Raw genomic sequence first — 19,803 nt, 5'->3', positions numbered from 1 at the left:
AGTTTTAGTTTGTTTGTGTCTTTAAGTCTAAGGTGTGTCTCTTGTAGGCAGCATATAGACAGAGAGTGGCAGATTGGATAAAAAAACATGATCCATCTCTTTATTGGTACATTTAGTCCATTTACATTCAGTGTAATTATCGATGGGTATGAGTTTGGTGCTGTCATTTTGATGTCTTTTTTTGTGTGGTATTCAGAGTTTCTTTGTTCCACTTAATTTGCTGGGCTGAGTCATTTTTATGTATTTTCTTTTCATTGTTGTTGATTTTGTGTTTGCTGAGTCTTCATATTGTTCTAGTTTTTTATTTTGACTTGTATAATTGTTAGTTTCCTTTGTGCTTACCTTAATATTTACCCCTGTTTTTCTAAGTTTATACCAGTCTTTTATTTGTTTATATCACCTTGAGTTCCTCTCCATATGAAAAATCTATGTCTACATTTTTTAAGTCCCTCATTTTTGTTTTAATGTTTTCATCTTTTACATATTGACATCTGTTCCCCTATTTTCAGTGTTTTAGCTTTGATTTACTTTTGTGACTTCCCTATCTGGGTTGATATCTGGTTGCTCTGTCCTGTGTTCTAGTCTTGGGTTGTTATCTGATGTTACTGATTTTCTACTCAGAGGACTCCCTTTAGTATTTCTTGTAATTTTGGTTTGGTTTTTGCAAATTCCCTAAACTTCTCTTTATCTGGAAATGTCCTAATTTTGCCATCATATTTGAGAGACAGTTTTGCTGGATATATATTCTTGGCTGGCAGTTTTTTTCCTTCAAGACTTTATATGTGTCATCTCATTGCCTTCTTGCCTACATGGTTTTTGCTGAGTAGTCCGAGCTTATTCTTATTGACTCTCCTTTGTAGATGACTTTTCATTTATCCCTAGCTGCTCTTAAAATTCTCTCTTTATCTTTGGTTTTTGGCAAGTTTGACTATAATATGTCTTGGTGACTTTCTTTTGGGATCTACCTTATGTGGGGTTTGACGAGCATCTTGGATAGATATCTTGTCACCTTTCATGATATCAGGGAAGTTTTCTGCCAACAAATCTTCAGCAATTGTCTCTGTATTTTTTATTATCCCCCCTGTTCTGGTACTCCAATCACTCGTAGGTTATCCCTCTTGATAGAGTCCCACATAATTCCTAGAAGTTTCTTCATTTTTTAAAATCATTTTATCTGATTTTTCCTCAAATAAGTTGGTGTCAAGCGCTTTATCTTCAATCTCACTAATTCTGAATTCTGTTGCTTCGATTCTGGTCCTATGATTTTCTATTGAGTTGTCTAATTCTGAAATTTTATTGTCTATCTTCTGGATTTCTGATTGCTCTCTGTATATGGATTCTTGCAGTCTGTTAAATTTGTCATTATGCTCTTCTCTAATCTTTTTAATTTCCTCTATTGCGTGTTCTGTGTTTTGCTTAATTTCCTTCCTAATTTCTTGAAGACTTTTGTATATTAATCTTTTGTATTCTGCCTCTGGTAATTCCAAGAAATTTTCCTCCTCTGGAAAATTTTTAGATTCTTTATTTTGGGAGCTTGCTGAAGCCATCATGGATTGCCTCTTTATGTGATTTGATGATGACTGTTGTCTCCAAGCCATCTATAAGTTATTATATTTATTTATTTTATGTTTGCTTACTGTGTCCTAGCCTCTTGTTTTGTTTTAATATGCCCAAATAGGCTGCTCGTATGAGCTAGTTTGATTATTGGCCCCTTTGAAGCCCTAATGTCCTGTCACCAGCTGTTTAGATCTGTGATTATGCATGTGAGCTCAGGAGTCTGTCCACTCCTCCTTTATGGATTCAGCTCAGGTGCCCTGGTAGATAGCCACCAAGTGTATGGTGTAGGCTCTTACTTGCAGTCATATATGGGCATGGGTGATTGTTGTAGGCACATGCATCTGGTTGCAGTGGTGTACACCTTCTGAGCAAGGCAGAGGGCTGACGGCTGCCCCCGAGTGTCCAGGAGGTAGGCGTGTCCCTGTTCCCTAGAGTGTGTAGGTGGGTGAGTTTTGCAGCTGTACTAGGAGCACCTAATGCTGTTTGCTTTAAGGACTGGAGGGCACCTGTTATTCATGGGCCCCTATCGCAGGTGGCTAGGTGGTGGGGGTGGTGCCATCAGTCCTCAGGCCGCTGATGTGGGTAGGTGAATACCCTGCGTAAAGGGCAGAGCAGTATCAGCTGTCAGGAACCGGCCACTTCACAGCTGAAACACTTGAAGTTAGAGTTCCAGTATATACCCTGTTGTACTGCAGTAATCAGGGCCTACGCTGTTGAGATGGGCCCACACACATCTGTGCAGGGGGAAAGGCACTCAAAGTCCATGCATCCCTTATGCCTCTGCATAGGGAAAGGAGCTGTGCCTACCCTGGGCCCTGGCTTAGGGGAGCTGGCAGTTTATTTTTTCTTCTGTTTGTTAATTTGTTCACTCTCCAAGGCAGGTAGAATGGCTCCAGGTGTGTGATGGATCCTACTTCCGCCCCAGGGGACTTGGTAATTGCTATAGCTGGTTCGGGACCCATTGCAGAGCAGGGAGGTAAATGGGAGAGAGGTTTTTCCCTAAGGGGGGTGTTTTTGATTCATGAGGTAAGCCGTACGCAAGTACTTACCTTTCGCTGATGAGGGCTGCTTCTCACTGGTTCTGGGTGGCGGTGTAGACTCTCTGGTGCTGGGTCTTTCCCAGTGTGGAAAATGCACCTCCTGAGCACCGCTGCTTGCCTGCCTCACCGCTCACCCTCGAGCTGCTCAGGCCTGAAGGGCTCAGGCTCTCGCCAGGTCTGGAGTGGCAACTCCTCGCTGCTTCCGAACCATCTCTCCCTCCCCCTGCCACTCAGTCTGGTTCCTCAACTCTGCCTTTGATGTTCAGGGTTCCCAGACTGCCATATATAATTGAATCACTTGTTTTTTCAGGGCTTTGTTGTAAGAGGGTCCACCGGAAGTGTCTGACTACTCCGCCATCTTGGCCCCGCTTCCCCACTGATCTTCTTTTTGTTGCAGTAGATTAGTTTGTATTTTCTAGAGTTGTAAATAAATGGAATCATACAGCATGTACTCTTTTTTTTTTTCTATAGCTTTTTTCACTCAGCGTAATTATTTTGAGATTTACCCATGTTGTTATACCATATATCAATAGTTCATTGCTTTTTTGTTGCTGAGTAGTATTCCTTTAATGGACATATCACGGATGGACATTTGAGTTGTTTCCAGTTTGGAGCTATTATAAATAAAGCTGTTATGAATATTTGTACTAGTCTTTGTATGGAGATAAGCTTTCATTTCTCTTGAGTAAACATCTAGGAGTGGAATGACTAGGTAACGTGGTAGGTGTTTGGTCAACTTTTTAAGAAACTGCCAAACTGTTTTCCAAAGTGATTGTACCATTTTACAGTTTCCTACCAACAATACATGAGAGCTCCAGTTCCTCACATCCTCGCCAAACTTGGTATGATCACTCTTTAATTTTAGCTATCCTACTGGGTATGTAGTGGTATATCCTTGTGGTTTTAATTTGCATTTCCCTAGTGGCTAGTGATGTTGAGCATCTTTTCATGTGTTTGTTGGGCATCTCTATGTATTCTTTGATGAAGTGTCTGTTCTTGTGGCTCACTGAGCTTCTGAAACTCTGGGTTTATAGTTTTTATCAAATTCAGAAAAAAATTCAGCCATTAATTTTTCAAGTTGGTTTTGTTCCTACCTCCTCTTCTTTGTGGTCTCTAATTACACATGTTAGGCTGCTTGAAGTTGTCTTGCAGGTCATTGGTACAGTGTTCTTTTTTATTAAATTTATTTTTATGTCTGTGCTTCATTTTGGATAATTTCTATTCCTATGCTTCAAGTTCACTAATTTTTTCTTTTGCAGTGGCTAATCTGCTGTTATTTCCATCCAGTGTCTTTTTCATCTCAGAGATTATAGAGGCACTTCCCCCGTAGTTCCCTGGTTTCAAAGCTATACCACTCCATTGCTTCACTTCCAGGGGTGCTCCATCCCTGGTTGTGTCTTGCCCACCTTGTCATTTCTTTTCAGAGTCGTTTGCACAGAATCTATGCCACCAGCCGTGCTCTCTTTGTGATTGGTTTCCTGGGTGTTTGTTTAGTGCTGTCCCAAAATGACCATTTGGCTCTGCGCCACCAGGCAGGGTGCAGTTGATCTGTGAATCTCTGTTTTCCTGCTGGCCTCATTCTGTTTCTCCTTCCAGTCGGTGCTCAGTCTGTTTCTTCAGCTCTCTGTTTGATGCTCTGGGATCTGAGGTTGTTTTTTGTGTCTAATTTAGTTTGTTGAGTATTTGTTGTCAGGGGGTTGTTAATATAGTACGTGTATCTAAGGCACCATGTTGACCAAAACTGCTATTTAACATTTTAATATATGGAATACAGCCATAATAACTGTCTTAATGCCCTTGTTTGCCAATTCTAACATCTATGTCAGTTCTTGGTCTGTTTTTATTGATTTATTTATCTCCTTATTATGGTTCATATTTTCTGCTTCTGCATACTTAGTTAAGGGTGGAGAAAGATGGTTTGTTCACAGTTCTTAATGGAAGGTCTGATTGAGACAAGCCAATAAGAAAACCAGAGGGTGGTTTGGTAAATAATCCATATAGACAGACCTGGAGAGGAATCAGTCTCACATCCTTCATGAATTGATAAGCATGAAACAATCTCTTTTTCTCATTCCTTTCCTCCGTCCTCCTTTTTTTCATTTTCTATTCAAGTCTTAGTTCTAGGTACTATGAAGGACATAGTAATTAGTAGGATGTTTTCTGTCTTCAGGGAATTTCCAGCCTACAGAGGAGGACACGAAGGGGTCCCCACTAGTATAACAGAAGACAAAACTCTGTAGAGGGCATACCTTATAATTATCTGCTTCAGTTTTCTATAAGCGAAGACAGTAGTTATCCAGATAAAAGGTTATCCAGCTGAAAGTTCCCCATTCTTTCCTAAAACAACTCCAGATCCTTAAAAAAGTTGTAAATTTGACTCTCCTCAACTAGATCATAAATATCTAGAGGCCAGAAATCTCTCCTTTTACACCTCTGCAGTCAGCTCAACTTAACACATGTGAGATGCTTTAAAACAACAAACGCTAACATTTCGTTGAGTGCTCACTATATGTCAGCGACCGTGCCAAGCACTTTGCATTCATGATCTTATTTAATCTTCCTGTGGACTTGTTGTTATTGACTCCATTTTACAGATGAGGAAACTGGAGCACATTTCTCAGGAGGAAGCTTATCCTACACAACTGTACCATGTCTCTAGGAAAGCTTGTTGACTTTTTTTTAATGCTGTTTTCTTTTTTAACTTTTTAATTTATATTATATTACCTTTTCTTCTTCATTTTTTATCAACTTTCGTATGAGTTTTAATTTATATACATTAAAATTAATTTTTTTGGCAAATAGTTCTATGATCTTTAACACATGCATAGAATTATGTTGTTCTTTTGAAATCAAACCATACCCCCACACTTAATCCCTAGCAACCACTGATCTGTTTTCAGTCCCTAGAGTGGTTTTTTTTTTTTCATTGTATGTTATCTGTAGTCACAGAGAGCTCTCCATGTGTATCGCCTAGAGATAATTTCTGCGTGGTTTAAAGTCAGGAAAGGTGTGCATCAGAGTTGTATCCTTTCACCATCCTTATTCAGTCTGTATCCTGAGCAAATAATCTGAGAAGCTGGACTATAGGAAGAACAAAGCATCAGGATTGGAAGAAGACTCATTAACAACCTGCGTTATGCAGATGACACAACCTTGCTTGCTGAAAGTGAAGAGGACTTGAAGCACTTACTGATGAAGATAAAAAACTACAGCCTTCAGTATGAATTACACCTCAACATAAAGAAAACAAAAATCCACACAAATGGACCAATAAGGAACATTATGATAAACGGAGAAAAGATTGAAGTTGTCAAGGATTTCATTTTACTTGGATCCACAATCAACACTCATGGAAGCAGCAGTCAGGAAATCAAAGGATGCATTGCATTGGGCAAATCTGCTGCAAATAGACTTCTTTAAAGTGTTAAAAGGCAAAGATGTCACCTTGAAGATTAGGGTGTGCCTGACCCAAGCCATGGTGTTTTCAGTTACCTCATATGCATGTGAAAGCTGGACAATGAATAAGGAAGATGAAAGAATTGACACCTTTGAATTATGGTGTTGGCCAAGAATATTGAATATACCATGGACTGCCAAAAGAACGAATAAATCTGTCTTGGAAGAAGTACAACCAGGATGCTCCTTAGAAGCAAGATGGCAAGACTACGTCTCACATACTTTGGACATGTTATCAGGAGGGATCAGTCCCTGGAGAAGGACATCTTGCTTGGTAGAGGGTCAGTGTAAAAGAGGAAGACCCTCAATGACATGGACTGACACAGTGGCTGCAACAGTGGGCTCAAGCATAACGATTGTGAGGATGGTACAGGACCAGGCAATGTTTCTTTCTGTCGTACGTAGGGTTGCTATGAGTCAGAACCGACTTGAAGGTACCTAACAACAACAACAGCAACAACAGAGATCTTCACCAACTGCTGTATTTGGATGCCAGTTTCTTGTTTCTCTTTAGCAATTGTGAGACATGCCTTTTCCTCAGGGAAGAGAAATCTAAGGTTTGTTGCCTTTGCCAACAATGAAAATGTTGGAAAGCCAGATGGCAAAGCTGTTTCCATTAGCATCTTTCACATGAACCAAATCAAAAGAATGGAAAAAGCCAAAATTGGTGGTCACACCAAATCGTTTCCACTTTTGCACCTCCAGTCACTATACACAGGTTACCAGTGTTGAACTTGTTGAAATTGATTATCTGGCCCATCTCCAAATCAATCTGAATGGTGGTGTTCACTTTGATGAGGGGATTAATCAATGGTGCAAACATGACTCACCAGATGAGAGATTCCTTTTGTGCCTATAAGAGCTTTCGCATTTTCTAGAATTATACTTGGCCTCCTCAGGCATAATATGATAAACAGCAAAGTGACTCTTGGTATCATAGATTAAACAGAAGTTCTCTCTGGTCTTTTAATGCTGATGGCATCCATGAATTCAGCAGAGTAGGTCATATCAGTGCAGACCTCGCTATCCATCTTTTTTAAATTTTTTACTGTGTTTTAGGTGGAAGTTTACAGTTCAAGTTAATTTCTCATACAAAAACCCATACACACACTGCTATGTGACCCTAGCTGCAATTCCCACAATGTGACAGCATACCCCCCCACCCCCACGCTTCCACCCCGTGTTTCCCATGTCCATTCAACCAGCTCCTATCCCTTTCTGCCTTCTCATCCCGCCTCCAGACATGAGCTGCCCATTTAATCTTGTGTATCTACTAGAACTAAGAAGTACACTCTTCACGAGTATTATTTTATGTTTCATAGTCCAGTCTAATCTTTGTCTGAAGAGTTGGCTTTGGGAATGGTTTTAGTTCTGGGTTAACAGAGAGTCTGGGGGCCATGTCTTCTGGGGTTCCTCTAGTCTCAGTCAGACCATTAAGTCTGATCTTTTTACAAGGATTGAGTTCTGCACCCTACTTTTTCCTGTTCCGTCAGGGACTCTGTTGTGTTCCTTGTCCGGGTGGTCATTGGTGATAGCTGGGCACTATCTAGTTCTTCTGGTCTCAGGCTGATAGAGTCTCTGGTTTATGTGGCCCTTTTGTCTCTTGGGCTAATATTTTCTTTGTATCTTTGGTGTTCTTCATTCTCCTTTACTCCAGGTGGGTTAGGACCAATTGATGCATCTTAGATGGCCTCTTGCAAGCTTTTAAGACCCCAGGCGCCACTCCGGAAAGTAGGATGCAGAACATTTTCTTAATAAACTTTGTTATGCCAGTTGACCTAGATGTCCCTGAAACCATGGTCCCCAGTTCCCCGCCCCTGTTACTCTGTCCCTCAAAGTGTTTGGTTGTGTTCAGGAAACTTCTTAGCTTTTGGTTTAGTCCAGTTGTGTTGACTTCCCCTGTATTGTGTGCTGTGCTTCCCTTCACCTAAGATAATTCTTACCTACTATCTAATTAGTGAATTCCCTTCTCCCTCCTTCCCCACCCTTGTAACCATCAAAGAATGTTTTCTTCTGTGTTTAAACCTTTTCTTGAGTTCTTATAATAGTGGTCTTATACAATATATGTCCTTTTGCGACTGACTAATTTCACTGAGTATAATGCCTTCCAGATTATTCCATGTTGTGAGATGTTTCGCGGATTCATCATTGTTGTGTAGTATTCCATTGTGTGTATATACCATAATTTGTTTATCCATTTGTCTGCTGATGGTCACCTAGGTTGTTTCCATCTGTTTGCTATTGTGAACAGTGCTGCAGTGAACATGGGTGTGCATATATGTATTCGTGTGATGGCTCTTATTTGTCTAGGATATACTCCAAGGAGTGAGATTGCTGGATCGTATGATACTTTTGTTTCTAGCTTTTAAAGGAAGTGCCAAATTGATTTCCAAAGTGGTTGTACCATTTTACATTCCCACCAACAGTGTATAAGTGTTCCAGTCTCTCCTATTACTTTGTGTTTTTGGATTAATGCTAGCCTTGTTGGGGTGAGATGGTATCTTATTGTAGTTTTGATTTGCATTTCTCTAATGGCTAATGATTGTGAGCATTTCCTTATGTATCTGTTAGCCACCTGAATGTCTTCTTTGGTGAAGTGTCTGTTCATATCTTTTGCCCATTTTTTAATTGGGTTATTTGTATTTTTGTTGCTGAGGCTTTGCAGTATCTTATAGATTTTAGAGATTAAACCCTGATTGGATACGTCATAGCCAAAATTTTTTCCCAGTCTGTACGTTGTCTTTTTACTCTTTTGGTGAAGTCTTTTGATGAGCATAAGTGTTGGATTTTTAGGAGTTCCCAGTTTCTAGTTCTCTTCTGGTGTTTGTGCACTGTTAGTTATATTTTGTATTCTGTTTATGCCATGTATTAGGGCTCTGAGCATTGTCCCTATTTTTTCTTCCAGGATTTTCATCATTTTCGATTTTATATATAGGTCTTTTATTCCTTTTGAGTTAGTTTTTGTACATGGTGTGAGGTATGGGTCTTGTTTCATTTGTTTGCAGATAGAGATCCAGTTATGCCAGCACCATTTGTTCCAGAGATTGTCTTTTCCCCATTTAATGGACTTTGGGCCTTTGTCAAATATCAGTTTCTCATAGGTGGGTGAATTTACGTGTGGATTCTCAATTCTGTTCCGTTAGTCTATGTACCTGTTGTTGTACCAGTACCAGTACTACTGTGGCAGTATAATAGGTTCTAAAATCAGGTAGTGTGAGGCCTCCCACTTTGTTCTTCTTCTTCAGTAATGCCTTACTTATCTGCGGGTACCCATCTTAATGAATTGCTGCATGCAGATCTTCTTTACTTCATCTCCTTTCAGAGCATATTCAAGTCTGTTCCTTAAGAAAATGATGAAGAGGAGCCATTATTTCATCTTGTGGCACCTAGTGGATGGACGAGGAGCAAACACATAAGTCAAAGCTTGCTTTGCAGCTGTTATACCCTCCGATGCGTCTTGCCACCAGGAGGCACATGCTGGGCATGGAAAGAAAAGGCCCTAGAATTTTGTCTTTTCCAGAATGTCATATAAATGAGATAAACAGGATGCAACGTTTTGAGACTGACTTTTTTCACTCAGCATAATGCCTCTGAGATTCATCCGTGTTGTTGCATGCATCAATAGTTCATTTCTTTTGATTTCACTTGCATTGTATGGATGTAGCACAGTTTGTTTATATGTTCATTCACTGAAGGACATTTGGTTGTTTCCAGTTTTAAGCAATTATAAATAAAGCTCCTATAGACCTTCACATGCAACTTTTTATGTGAAAATAAGTATTTCTTTAAGGTAAATACCTCAAAGTGGGATTGCTTTGTAAGAAACTGCCCATCTGTTTCTGGAGTGGTTATACCATTTTACATTTATACCATCAAATTATGAGGGTTCCAGGTGCTCCACATCCTTGTGAGCATTTGCTATTGTCACTTTATTTTCTGTGTAGTGGTATCATGTTGTGGTTTTAATTTGCATTCCCTAATGGCTAATAGTGTTGAGCATTTTTTCATGTGCTTATTTGCCATCTGTGTATGTTCTTTGGTGAAATGTGTATTTAAATTCTTAACTAACTTTCTTTTAAAAGTTAGGTTGTTTGTTTTCTTATTATTGAGTTTTGAGAGTTCTTTATATATTCTGGATACAGTTCCTTTTCAACATACAAAGTTTGCAAATATTTTCTCAGTCTGTGGCTTATCTTTCCATTATCTTAACAGTGTCTTTCAAAGATCAAAAGTTTTTAATTTTGATCAGTTCAATTTATCATTTTTTTCCTTTATGGTCATACTTTTGGTGCCATAGCTAAGAAATCTATTCTTAACCCAAGGTCACAAATGTTTGCTCCTATGTTTTCCTCTGGAAGTTTTATAGTTTAGGTTTTACATTAGCGCTGTGGACCATTCTGTGTTAATTTTTGTACAAAGTATGATATTTATTTGTTCTAGTTCCGTTTTTAAAAAGATTATCCTTTCTCCATTGAATTGCTTTTTCACTGTTGTCAAAAATCATTGACTATATTTTAGGGGCCTATTTCTGGACTCTCTATTCTGTTTCCTTGATCTGTGTGTCTATCATTTTACTAATACCCACTGTCTCAGTTTTTGCAGCTTTATATTAAGTCTTAAATTAAATATTGTGAGTCCTCCAACTTTGTCCTTTTTCAAATTGTTTTGGATATTCACATTCCTTTCCTTTTTACATAAATTTTAGAATCAGTCTATTCATTTCTTAAAAACGTACTGCTGAGATTTTTTATTGAAATTATGTTAAATAAAATTGACCTCTTAACTATGTTGAGTCTTCCAATTCATGAACGTGGTGTATCTCTCCATTTATTTAGGTCTTCTTTGATTTCCTTCATTAGTATTTTATAGTTTTTAACATACAGGTCCTGCATTTTTTTGTTTTTTTTAGATTTATACCTAAGTATTTTTTTTGAGCAATTGGAAATATTTTAAAAACAATTTGGTTTTAATTGTTCATTACTATTATATTGAAATATGATTGATTTTTATATGTTGACCTTATGTCTTGTGACCTTGCTAAACTCACTTATTTGTGCTTTGTAGATTCCCCAGGATTTTCTACATAGACAAGCATGTCATCTGTCAATAAGGATTGTTGACGAACACCTAACTCAGATACATTTATTAAGATGACTGATACAATGCTCAGGAACATGCTTTTATATTGCTTTGAAGATTTAAAAAGTATTATTCTAGGAAAAAACTGTTGCCAACAAATTTTTTGCTGGCTTTCACATTGTGGTTTTAATTTGTGTTCCCTGGTGGCTAATGAGGAGCCCTGCTGGTGAAGTGGTTAAGAGCTGAACTGCTAACCAAAAGGTCAGCAGTTTGAATCCATTAACCACTCCTTGGAAACCGTACGGGGCAGTTCTGCTCTGTCCTGTATGGTCGCAATGAGTCAGAATTGACTTGATGGCAACGAATTTTCACGGGTTTTAGTGGCTAATGATGTTGAGCATTTTTTCATGTGCTTATTTTCTATCTGTGTGTGTTCTTAATTGACTCAGACCTTTTTATTTGGTCAGTATATTGGGCAGTTTTTAGAATATTCATCCACTATTTATTTCCTATGCTCTGCTCAACACATATATTAACTGAGATTCTTTGGTTCTCAGCTAGCCCAGAGCTTCTCCTCTTTCTTTTCTTTTTTGTCCATAGATCTTACAAACTCATTTATTTTTTAAAATGTATCTCTGTAGAGGCGGGGCCAAGATGGCAGAGTAGTCAGACGCTTCCTATGTCCCTCTTACAACAAAGACCTGAAAAAACAAGTGAATTGATTGCATATGTCTATCTAGGAGCCCTGAACATCAAACGCAAAGTTGAGGAATTGGACTGAGTGGCGGGGGGAGGGAGAGACGGTTTGGAAGCAGCGAGGAGTTGCCAGACCTGACCCAGTGGGAGCCGCAGCCCTTCAGCCCAAATCAGCTGAGGGTGTACAGTGAGGCGGGCAAACAGCTGCACTCCGGAGGCATTTTCCGCATTGGGAGAGACCCACCAGCAGAGTCTAGTCGGCCACCCAGAACCAGTGAAAAGCAGCACTCAAGCGGCTAAAGATAAGTACTCGCATGTGGCATGGGGATTAAAAAAAAAAAAAAAAACCCATTTGGGAAAAACCCCTCTCCCATTTACCTCACCCCTCCCCGCTCTGCACTGGTCCCGGCTGGCTTCAGCAATTGATGAGTTACCTGGGCTGGAAGTAGATCCCTTAAGGCATCCTGAACCATTCTCCCGGCCTTGGAGAGGGAACAAATTAACAAACGGAAAAAATAAGTTACCGGCTCTCGTAAGCCAGGAACTCAGGGTTGGCACAGCTCCTTTGCCTAGGCATAGGGATAAGGAGTCTGCAGAATGCCTTTCACCCCTGCATAGACTTCTGTGGGCCCATTTCAACAGCATAAGCTCTCACTACCACAGTACAACAGGGTATATACCTGAAGTCTTTCTTCAAGTGTTTCAGCCGTGAAGTGGCAGGTTTGTGACATTTGACACTGCTCTGCCCATTAAGCAGGCTCCTTACCTGTATACATCAGGGGCTTGAGGACTGGTGGCTCCACCCTTGCCATCTAGCCACCTACTACAGGGGTCCAAGAATAAGTGGTGCCCAAACAGTGCAGGGTGCTCATAGCCCAGCTGCAAAACTCACCCACCTACTCGCTCTAGGGAACAGTGACATGCTTTCCTTTCAGACACTCAGGGGCAGCCGTCAGTCCCCTGTGTTGCTCAGTATGTGACCCCCTACTGCAGCCAGATACCTGTGCCTACACCAATCACTCATGCCTCTCTAGGACTGTAGGTGAGAGCCTGTACCACACACACTTGGTGACCGACTGCCTGGACACCTGAGCTGAATCCGTACAAGAAAATTCAATGGACTTCTGGGTTCACACACTTAGTAACAGATCTAAGTACCTGGTGACTGGATGTTAGAGCTTCAAAGTTGCTAATAATCAAACTAGCACACACGAGCAGCCTATTTGGGCATATCAAAACAAAATAAAACAAGATATAAAATAAAAAAAAATTATAATAACATTGATGGCTTGGAGACAACAGTAAATATTAAATCACATAAAGAGGCAGACAATGATGGCTTCAGCAAGCTCCCAAAATAAAGAATCAATAAATTTTCTGGAGGAAGAGAATTTCTTGGAATTACCAGGGGTAGAATACAGAAGATTAATATACACAACTCTTAAAGAAGTTAGGAAGGAAATTCTACAAAATGCAGTAACTGCCAAAGAACACACAGATAAAGCAGTAGCAGAACTTAGAAAGGTTATTCAAGAGCATAATGATAAATTTAACAGCTGCAAGAATCCATAGAGAGACAAATCAGAAATCCAGAAGATTAACAATAAAATTTCAGAATTAGAGCACTCAGTAGAAAGTCATAGGAGCAGAATTGAGGCAGTAGAAGTCAGAATTAGTGAGACTGAAGATAAAGCAGTTGACACCAAATTACTTGAGGAGAAATCAGATAAAAGAATTTAAAAAAAAATGAAGAAACTCTAAGAATTATGTGGGACTTTAGCAAGAGAAATAACCTATGAGTGATTGGAGTACCAGACGGGGGGACAACAGAAAATACAGAGAAAATTGTTGAAGATTTGTTGACAGAAAACTTCCCTGATATCCTGAAAGATGAGAAGATATTTATCCAAAATGGTCATCGAACCCCACATAAGGTAGATCCCAAAAGAAAGTCACCAAGACATATTATAATAAAACTTGCCAAAACCAAAGATAAAGAGAAAATTTTAAGAGAGGCTAGGGATAAAATGTATCTCTGACTGCAACACAGAGGATAAGCCCAAACCATCAAACATGGTATGTTGATACTCTGAACTTTTGGTACTGAAGCTATTGTTTTGACAACATCAATCTCAAGAAATTATTACTTCACTTGACTTTGGTTGAAAACTTCAACTCTCCAACTTTATCAAAGCTACTGACAAACTTAAATCAGAAGAGAGAGAGAAGCTCATTACCCTGGTCAGTCAAAAGTTAAATGAATTTCTCAGACTGATGCTCTGGAGTCACCCATATAATATGGGATAATTAACACTTATTCCTCAATGGAGACCTTATAAATTAGAATAAAAGAGTGTGGGCCTCAAACCCACTTCCCCTCCCCTCTCTTCAGGGACTTAGTTATGGGGGAGGAATGTTTATCAAAAGCTCCAAATATACAAACAGGGATACATCAACAGACTGGTGCATGCCATAAACTGGGGAAGTATTTCTGCTTTTGACATGTAGGCTGAGTTTGTTTAAGAAATGATTACAAATATACTTACAATAAACGCATTCTGAGCATTTTATTATCTAACTAAATCATCGCAACTATGCTATAAAGCTGATAGTATTATTATCCCCAAATAAGAAGAGCACTGAGAATTGACCATTAGATTTAGCAACTTGGAGGTCATTGGTCACCCTCATTGGATCAGCTTTGGAAGAGTGGAGGATGAGAATAGAGAGGGTTTATAGAGAGCAGGAGGAGAGAGATTGAAGACAATGATATAGACAGGTTTTTTTTGAGGATGTTTACTGCAAAGGAGAACAGAGAATTGGGTCGGTAGCTGATGTGAGAAGTAGGGTCAAGAGAAACTTTCTTTTATCTTGTTCCCTCCCTCCCTGTTTCCCTTCTTTCCTCCCTCTTTTCTTTCTTGTTGGGACAAACCGTAACGTGTTGCATGCTGACAGAAATTTTCCAGTAGATAATTATGCTTATCATTGTATGTAATATCAGTAGTTCATTATATTAGTACAGTAGTTAAGTAGTATATGTAGGAGGGGATTAGATATAGTGAACAATTGGATAAATGAAGTTAGATAAAGTCACATATAGTTTATTTATAATAACAGGAGGGAAAGTTGAGTAGATGGGTGAGGATTCTAGTAGGTGGGTACATTGGAGGTGGGGATCTGTAGACATTTTCTTCCTATGCTTCAATTTTTTTCAGTAAATAGGAATAAAAATTACCAGGTGAGGATAAAAATGGGGGAGGGAGGTGATGAAAGTTTGAGGAGAGGAGGTTTCAAGTAGTTTTTTAGGAGAATGTAAGGATGAATGGATTAGAGAGGCAGGATATGATTGATGGAGAGTAATAAGACCGCACTTGAGGTCCATAGCCATAAATGTAAAATATTTTTCTCTCCCACATTCACCTCTCTGGGAACTGGCAAGGAATAGGTAGAGAGTTAGATTTTACCAGGGTTGTGTTTTTGCCAAGTGAGTACAAAAGATGAAGAGAGAGGCAGAGAAGTTGAAGGTGTATGCAAGCCAATGGTTATATTGTACATGGAATTAAAGCGTTATTGTACATGGAATTAAAGTTTTACGGGTTGTATGAAGGGAAGAGAGGACATCCAGGGAGTGCGGAAAAGTGAAAAGATGGTTAGATGAGTGAGTTGGAGGTCCTGGGGAGAGGCAAAAGATTGTCAGAGTTTGGGGATACTGGAGGAAGATGGAAAAAAAAAATGGAGCTGGTGGTCACAGAGTGGGATGTGTGAAATTTAGATTATGGAGGAGTTGCATTTATTGGTTATGATGAGTATAGGCTCAGGTAGACTTATGGGAATGGATGGCTAAGGCAGGATAGAGGATAAGCTCACTGAGGACGGGAGTCCATGGAAGGATGATATATTTAACATATATTAAAGTACCAGAATTTTAAACATCAGGAACTGAAATCATGGGGAAATGATGGACACAGTGACCCACTGGTACAGACTGCAACAATGAGGGGTAGTAGGTGATACAGCCTGATTAAGTATGATTCAAAGCTGGACATTCTTAGGGAGGAGAGAAGGAGAATGTTCTTCAAATGGCGAGGACAGCAAGGGGACACCACCCATCTCCAGGCCCAGTGGTATGAGGGTGGTGGGAGAAAAACAAGCCCCCACTTGAGAGGGCTGCAGGGACATCTGTGTCTGAGGAAGAGCCCATATTTAGTCAGAGCAAGAAAGTGAAGCAAGAAGGGGTGAAGGACATGGGAGATTTTGCTGAGGTACTGTGAATTCAAGAGGGTGAAGTGGAAAGTGTCTGGAGATGAAGGAAGGGGAGAATGAGGATAGAGTGGGGGATACAAGGAGCCTTGTAGGGATTCGAGTGTGAATTCTCAGGGGTTACATGAGAGACAGTGGCTTCCTATAGGACTGACATAAGCAGGGATTAAAACATGTAATTGCATTATGTTGTGATGATTCGATGGGGAAATGCAGGTGGGGCATATAGCACAGTGCTGAGCACATAGGTCCTATTCAGTACTTTCAGTTAAGAAAGGACCTCAAAGTTGCATCCTGCCCTACTCCATTCCTTGCTGCACATCCCTCTACTTGGATGATGGATGAGAAAACTGAATGTTAAGATTTAACACACATGGCTGCATTCTTATTAATTGTAACTGGAATCACTGAAATAATTAATGGCTGTGAAATGCTGGGGAAGAGCCTGAGCCTGGTGCTCATCATTGCAGATGAAAATTGAAAAGCTTCAATCCATGTTTTAGCTTTCATGCATACAATGAATTATTTCATTAACCTTCAACATATCAATAAGCTTATGCTCCAAAGGATCAAAAAAAGCCGCTGTCCTTCAGCATTTAATCTCCATTTAGGAACTCAGATCCAAGGAAGGTGATTCAAGTCCAATACATGAGACATCCAGCATTTCTCTTCTTAGCTTTCCTAGGTCAATATAGACAGCCCCTTGGTCCTCAGAGTCCAGGGTTTTGCCCCCAGGATGGAGTGGGGTGGGACAGGGCTGGCTCCCTGCCCAGTGACCCTCTTAAAGATCGAACTCCCTAACTCTGCCAGTGGTAACCTGCTGCCTCCCTGAGTTTATTATCTGCTCTGTGCAGGAGGTCTTCCTTCATTCATCCCAAACTTACTCCTTACATTTTCCAAAGGGGTCTCTGTGTCATAAGTTTTGAGGATTTGGGAGAGATGATTTTTTGTGTGTGTCGTTGGTGATCTCAGAATTTTTCACCATGGGCCTGATCAGTTTTTGCATGGGAAGGATGACTGAATGATTAACACTTGTGCTGTAGAATCTGAGTGCCTGGTTGGAATTCCAGCTCTGCTGCATACTGGCTGTGTGATTTTGGGGGTATAACTTAATCACCTCTGTGTTTTAATTACATTGTATAATGAGGTGATAATATTCTCTATTTTAGAGTTGTTGCAAGGAGTAAATTAAATAATACTATCTATGTATTATTTATATAGTTGTTTAACACAGTACATGGCAAGTATTAACTAGTATTATCATGACCTGTGCCTTGTAGGTTAGTAGAGAGCATAAAAATGGTTAACTTAACTATTTGGGGGTTGATCTTCCAGGGCCTCAGCTAACAAAGCTGACAGATTCCCTCATAGGATTAAGTTCCGCAGCTTCACCCTGCATTGAGTCCTCAGGTAGGGGGAGCAAGCAGCAGGACAAAATCTGCAGGTGACTGTGCGTCACTCCCTTAGCCAGGTGTTGTTGACAGTACCTCAGTTGCCACTTGGGTTTCCAGCCTGATTTTTGGTTTACTTAATTGGCAGCTACTAACATTGTGAGGAGCTCTTAGGACATCAACATGACATTTGTGATGTCCCAGAAGTAACGGATTTCTTTGCTTGTTGATTTGTTAACAACTCCCTTCTGATGGATTCAGAGGCTTGCCTAAAGAGGATAGGGTCTGTCTTTCAAAGAACCACATTAGCAACTCAAAGATTATATTAATTAACTCAGCAAATATATTTGAGCACCCACTGTGTGTCAGGCACTGGGAATATAGACCTTTGAGTGGCTGAATAAAGTACAGCCATTGCCCTTGAGGAACTTAAGGTCTTGCTAGAGGGAATGACAAGTAACCAGGTGAGGACCACAGTATGGTGTAGGTGCCCTGGGGTGATCTGGGGCAAGCCCTCTTGGTTACAGATACCAGGGAGCTTCCAAGAGGATGAGTATCACCTAGCTGGGGGAGGCAGATGTGGAGGTGGTGGTGGGAGAAGAGGCAACAGGGCAAGGACATCCAGAACAAGGGACCAGCAAGTGCAAAGGCCCATAGGGGAGAGAATATTTACCAATGTATGGATGGTGATGGGTATTAGCTAACTTAACCATAACATGGTTATGTGCATATGTTATGCACATTATTCAATATTTTACATAATTTTTCATAATAAGCATTCATATACTTGTGTATCCAGAGGGGAATTCTTATACACTCTCTGCACACCCTTATTCAGATTAAAGATGCTGTTTGGTTCTCTTCTGTTTAGCTCCCAAAAGAGCCTCTCCTCAGCTTTCTGCTTTTCCTGCTGAAACTGCAGCCAACTAAGACTGGGAGGCATGTCTGCCTATGTGAGCCTAGGGCCCACCTCATCACCTCCTGGCCTTCCTGGGAGGTTCTGGGGCCTTCACCAGCTCTCTCTTTCCTCTCTACACTCTCTCTCTCACTCACTCTCTCGCACACTCACACATCACTCCACCAACCATAGGTCAGTGCTCCATGGCAGAATGATTGCTCCAAGCTTGGCCAGGCAGCGACTCAGGAAATCAGTTAGGAGGTGTGTGTTGGAAGAGAAAGAGGGACATTCAGGAAACCCCTTGGTTCACTCACATAGAAGCAGCCCCCTGACCTGTCCCCTGCCTTCTTGCACTTCTGCTCTCCTATGCTGCCCCACATCTCTGGTTGGCCTAAGCATGGCTGGTTTATTTCTGTACCCCTTGGAATGGGAGATAATAATAAAACATATGACTATTACTGTTATTACTATCAAAGTTATTGCTAGTATTAGTACTACTATAAGTTATCATTTATTTAGTGCTTACTGTGTGCCAGGCCCTGTGCTGAGTGCTTTACATATTTAGCCCACTGAACTCTCATGACAAACCTAGGAAGTAGATACTATCATCATTCTTCCTTTACAGACTGGGGAACTGAGGCCCAGAGACATCAGTGGCAGCTGGAATTTGAACTCAGGTATGACTGCCTCCAAAGCCCACGCTCTTAAGCACTGGGAAGTACTCATTTGATACAAATGCCAACTGCCCTGGCACATGTTCTCAAACCCTGAGCACAGTCTTGAAGGAACAGGGTGTGTGGGGATGTTCAAGGTCCTTCCTGGTGATAAAGAAGAGAAAGATGAAGGTCTGTTGGTAAGAGACAAAGGCGCTGAAACAGAAGAAAGCAATGCCCTGTGTTTCCACACCCAGGGGAAGACCAGGAAGGTGAGACTGGCTGGGCTGAGTTTACCCTACACTCTAAGTTACCAGCAGGTGTGTCGACAATCAGAAAGTCAGAACTTTCTGGTACAACTAATGGGATGAGCCAGTCCTATTGCTTCTCAAGGCCCTGAGCCCCTTATCAAAATGCCAGTCTGTTTAGTCTCCTACCTCCTTTTTGGTCTCATAACTCCCACCAGGAAGTTGTCACTTCCAGCTTGTAAAGGGTCCTCCAGCCTCAACCAGGATCCCTATCTTCATGGTGAGAAGTTATGAGGATGGGTGGGAAAGGAGAGGGCATGCAGTTTCTCCACAGCAGTGACTGGGGGGACCTTGCAGCTCATTCCTCAGATGCAGAGAGAAACAGACTGGTAGGATGAGGTGGCATTGCTTGTGCCAGCTGAATTCCAAAGGGGACAACACAATTACTGCTATTCACCGTGCACTCACTCATAGCAGTCATGCTTGTTGGGTCTCTTTGCCCTGTTTGAGCCAAAGTACAATGAT

The 19,803-nt window shown here is 40.6% G+C and overlaps 1 protein-coding gene and 1 pseudogene across 5 annotated transcripts in view; both read right to left on the bottom strand.

Moving 5' to 3' along the window:
* Nucleotides 1-19,803, bottom strand: part of TRPC7 (transient receptor potential cation channel subfamily C member 7) — a 182,335-nt gene that overhangs the window by 126,226 nt on the left and 36,306 nt on the right. The window lies entirely within an intron of this gene.
* The window catches only part of LOC105756704 (40S ribosomal protein S4 pseudogene), a 39,865-nt pseudogene continuing 26,625 nt past the window's right edge, over nucleotides 6,564-19,803 (bottom strand).

Source organism: Trichechus manatus, unplaced genomic scaffold (genome assembly GCF_000243295.1).
Source record: "Trichechus manatus latirostris isolate Lorelei unplaced genomic scaffold, TriManLat1.0 scaffold00127, whole genome shotgun sequence".
NCBI classification, from domain to species: Eukaryota; Metazoa; Chordata; class Mammalia; order Sirenia; family Trichechidae; genus Trichechus; species Trichechus manatus.
Note: the sequence above shows the minus strand (reverse complement) of the source record. Positions and strands in the feature narration are given on the sequence as shown.